Here is a 5,125-nt window from a genome sequence, read left to right as displayed (position 1 = left end):
CTAGCGAGAATAAGCAAGACCTAGCCAGAATAAGGCTGTGACCTCGGCGATTTTCCTTCAAAATAAAAGTTCCGCAATGAAGATTGTGAAAAATAATTCAAATGGCCGAAAATCTTAACATTTTATAAGGAAATGTTAGCAGACGTATAATGTTGTTTAATTACCAATATAAAAAAAAGTTATAAAGTGAATCGCCTTTATAGCACAAATAACATTATATAATTGACAATGTTAACATTAAAAGTAATGATTACCAGATAGTTATCACTGTAACAGTAATACAAATAAAAAAATAAAAATGTTATAATGCTACTATTAATACTAATAATAACAATAGTAATATTATAATAATCAACTTTAGAAAACACTTTTAAATCCCCATTGTTAATTAGCCCATTGTTGGTATCGCACAATGTTCAGTACATTTTTCATATTGGACATACTACACCAGCGTACACAATTACCTTTACATTGTGTCGCATTCTATTCAGGAGTACTTACAAATAAACAAAAACAAAACATGGCTCACATTTGGGAACACACAAACGACTTCACCAGGAGGGAAAGCGATTGGTATTTTTGAAGGCCGATGTTCAGCTCAGCCAATCAAGCAGCTCAGTTTACCAGCTCTTACCTGCTTGTGTACTTGTATCCAACAACGGATCAGTAGAGACGGCTGGATGCGCTTGCATCGCTGGCCTTGGAAAGTCATGCAGCCTCAATTTTGTGGAAGGTAGGCTAATAAGCAAAGCCACTTGCATTTCTAAGTCTAACATTGCTTAACATAAGCGATTACAGCATACAAGCAGCCTACATGTGTTGTGGTGACAGTTACTATAATCCATAGGCTAACATTATGATAGAGTTCTTAGATGATATGACCAATCTCCGCATTACTTTTTTATTTAACCTTTATTTAACCAGGAAGGGCTCATTGAGATTTGAAATAACTTTTTCAAGAGCGTCCTGGCCAAGAAAGGAAGCACCAAGTCATTACACAATTACAGACAGACAACATGAAAAACTACAAGTAATCGAGTAAAAACCATAGAATTCACAAGAGTATAACAAAATCGTAAAACAGCAAATTAAAAACATTGACAGGTCAGGGAATCAGCCTCAAAATCCTTCATCAGTGATTTAAAAATACCAATCGGTTCTTCCAGTTTAAAAGTATTTTGTAAGGCGTTCCAAGCCGATGGCGCAGAGTACATAAACGCCCTTTAACCAAATTCAGTTCGGACATTTGGTCTTGTAATGGATGTTTATAGCCTATTTTCTTCGTTCCTTGTATAGATGAAAGTGCGTAATACTGCCTTATCTAGACACATAATGATAAAATAGTCAGGCTTAACATTTTTAGGCAAGTCAGTTAAGAACAAATTCCTATTTACAATGACGGCCTACCCTGGACAAACCCAGATGACACTGGGCCAATTGTGCGCCGCCCTATGGGACTCCCAATCATGGCCGGATGTGATTCTGAATGGATTCAAACCAGAGACTGCAGTGACTCCTCTTGCAATGAGATGCAGTCCCTTAAACCGCTGCGCCACTCGGGAGCCCTCAGGCTGTCCTGAGGTTGAAGGCCTTCTACTGAACACACATGCTGCCATTTATTGTTGAGGAGCATCAGGCAGGCAGATTGTCACTGAGTGACAAATATATGCAGCTCTGTAGAAGTATGTAGTCAGATGTCTCTCCTGTTTGCAGTTACTGTTAACACATTGTTTTTCAGTTAAAAAGCCAGACTTAATGCACAAACAGTCTCAGTATTGTGGAAATTGTTTTTATAGTTGTTTTTTATTAAAAAGTATGTAAAACAAATAATTAAGTTGAGTTGTTAAAGAATGAATTGACATTTATTTAACGTAACTTTTGACAACTTTAATTCATATTGGGAAATCGACATTGAAAATGGCATTTGACTAGTCAGTTCACTCAGCATCTAAATGATTGATATCACCACGCATGTTACACAGAGCAGCGCAGATTCGAAGTATTTTGTCCATTTTAGATGAGAGGTTGATTGGTACTGTTTGTGATGATTGTAAACCGTTTGAGCCGTTGAATTACGCGTTCCACACGTTAGTTATCCGTCTTGTACATGTGGTGTCCTCCTCTGACAGCTGTGCGCCTCTTTCTGTGAAGGCAGGAATTGTTCATTTGACCTTCCTCTCGTGTAGCAGATCACGGATTGTGAAGCCATGACCTCATCACCTGGACAGAGGTACTCCAGGGACCTAGAATCCAATGTTATATATTTGTCGCTACATCTACCTCCATATGCTGAGGAGATGTACATCACTAAACCAAAAGGAGCAATGGCCACCAGCCCTTTGGTTCCTTCCCCAGGCGTTATTGTTTCTGTTTCATGTCAGTGTGCTGTTGGCTTTACATGATCACCTGAGCTGTAGTTGTGATCACTTAGAGATGGGTCTTCCCATTGGGTTTGGGCATCCTTCTCTGAAGGCATATCCATTCCTTCTCTGTTGGCCAATCCACATTTTCAATTCGGTGAACACTTGAGCCTGTCTTCTGTTTAAGAAATCAGTATGGCTTGTTAAACAAGTCAATTGACAAAACTGTACAATAAGACACCATACTGCATGAAAGCTCTTAATATTTAATAATCATATATATATACAATTGAATTGTATTGATTTGTAGAGGAAATAAATTGTGCTATTATGAGACTATGCTTAGATGCAAGAGGGAGACACAATGAGAGCAGGCAAACTGCTCAAGCGTTTGGCTTACCTGTCACTGATGACTGCCTGACCGACTCTTCTTCACGAGTGGAGCATCGTGGCCAAACCATTTTTCTGGGTAAGGATGCTCCACTGTAGGCTTCTTGTCAAAGAAGTGGTAGGAGCACACAAAAGGGAGGTTTTGGTGGTTTCTTTAGGAACAACGCTTTGAGCCAGAGCCGCAAAGACTGTCTCTTTAGGATGCGGATGCAGGTCGAATTGGGCTCCACAGGTACATTCAGATAGACGTAGAGGTTGGTGTCAAAAACATAATTGTTGTAAAAACTGGCTCTAGATACAATTATTGTGATAGCCTCGTACTGAACATATAATGCTTCTCCTGTTAATCGAGTTTAGTATTTTGTGCGGTTCTGTCAGTGTAAAACTATTAAACTTTCAACTTAAAGTGCCGCTTTCGCCTCCCGCCTCTACCATGCGCTAGCGTAGCAAACACAATAGCGACTAAATCGCCGCAATCACTGTGACGTTCCATAATAAGGCGAATAAGGGCCGCGACGCTCCTCTGGGTGTAACCTCTGTGGATTTGGAGCTAGAATGACATATCTTATAGAAATACTTGTAATTATTCTTTGTATGATAACTACTATAAAATATTGATAATTGTGCACATTTTCCATCATTTACGCCCTAACTATTCATTTACAAAGTATACAGGATGGGACTTTTATTCTGAATGATTCCAAAAATCTGTGACCTGGAAGTACTTAGTTATTCTTGCTTGTTTCACAGCGGTCTTGTTTAGTCTCGGCAACAAAATGGCTAACATGATACCAGTCTCTTTAGCGAACGTCCCACTTCTTGCCACTCATTGTCTTTGCCAAAGAGACTTGCCTTTCAGCAATCTTCAAATATGAATATTCTATCATTAATGAGCTCGAAGAGATCAGGAGATTTGATCCTGATATAACCCACACAGCTATTATCCAATCACAATATTTATGCAAATTAGATCGATAGGAAAACGTTCTAAAGTTTAGTTAATACATTTGATTGGAAACATTTAAACATTGGGTATTCTGACGTAATACATGTAATTGTAAACATAAAAACTGGGCGAGGGAGAAAGAGGTTTCACGTTTATTGCATTTTAACCACCAGCCTATGTGATCACAATCACACCAAAGAAGCTCTCTCCATTCAAACGTTCCCGCCAGTTCATTGTGAACGCTGTAGCCTATTTTATATCCATCAAGCAAGAGCAATGTATTGATATATTGAGATATATATATTTCTAGGAACGCATTGGGCTAGGCTACTGGTTCAAGAGCTTTAAACGGAAGAGAGGCCAGTGGCGCTGCAAACAGAGATGCATAAATTGCGCAAGAAAGAAACAGATGTGTAAATTAGAAATGAATTAATAGGCTGGACTATTAATGCAACATCCGTACACTAGCCTATATAAACTCAGTAAAAAAAGAAACGTCCTCACTGTCAACTGCGTTTATTTTCAGCAAACTTAACATGTGTAAATATTTGTATGAACATAACAAGATTCAACAACTGAGACAGACATGTGACTAACAGAAATTGAATGTGTCCCTGAACAAAGGGGGGTCCAAATCAAAAGTAACAGTCAGTATCTGGTGTGGCCACCAGCTGCATTAAGTACTGCAGTGCATCTCCTCCTCATGGACTGCACCAGATTTGCCAGTTCTTGCTGTGAGATGTTTCCCCACTCTTCCACCATGGCACCTGCAAGTTCCTGGACATTTCTGGGAGAATGGCCCTAGCCCTCACCCTCCGATCCAGCATGTCCCAGACGTGCTCAATGGGATTGAGATCCGGGCTCTTCGCTGGCCATGGCAGATCACTGACATTCCTGTCTTGCAGGAAATCACGCACAGAACGAGCAGTATGGCTGGTGGCATTGCCATGCTGGAGGGTCATGTCAGGATGAGCCTGCAGGAAGGGTACCACATGAGGGAGCAGGATGTCTTCCCTGTAACGCACAGCGTTGAGATTGCCTGCAATGACGACAAGCTCAGTCTGATGATGCTGTGACACACTGTCCCAGACCATGACGGACCCTCCACCTCCAAATCGATCCCGCTCCAGAATACAGGCCTCGGTGTAATGGTCATTCCTTCGACGATAAACGCGAACCCGACAATCACCCCCGGTGAGACAAAACCGCGACTCGTCAGTGAAGAGCACTTTTTGCCAGTCCTGTCTGGTCCAGCGACGGTGGGTTTGTGCCCATAGGCGACGTTGTTGCCGGTGAGGACCTGCCTTACAACAGGCCTATAAGCCCTCAGTCCAGCCTCTCTCAGCCTATTGTGGACAGTCAGCACTGATGGAGAGATTGTGCGTTCCTGGTGTAACTCGGGCAGTTGTTGTTGCCATCCTGTACCTGT

The 5,125-nt window shown here is 41.1% G+C and overlaps 1 long non-coding RNA gene across 1 annotated transcript; it reads right to left on the bottom strand.

Annotated features, from left to right (window-relative positions):
* Positions 1-1,872: 1,872 nt before the first annotated feature.
* LOC115160232 (uncharacterized) lies at positions 1,873-2,986 on the bottom strand. The gene is made up of 2 exons (XR_003869044.1): positions 2,761-2,986; positions 1,873-2,538 (listed from the first exon to the last, which is right to left on the bottom strand). It is a non-coding gene; the product is annotated as an uncharacterized LOC115160232 (long non-coding RNA).
* Between the last annotated feature and the right edge of the window lie 2,139 nt (positions 2,987-5,125).

Source organism: Salmo trutta, chromosome 23, assembly GCF_901001165.1.
Source record: "Salmo trutta chromosome 23, fSalTru1.1, whole genome shotgun sequence".
NCBI classification, from domain to species: Eukaryota; Metazoa; Chordata; class Actinopteri; order Salmoniformes; family Salmonidae; genus Salmo; species Salmo trutta.
Note: the sequence above shows the minus strand (reverse complement) of the source record. Positions and strands in the feature narration are given on the sequence as shown.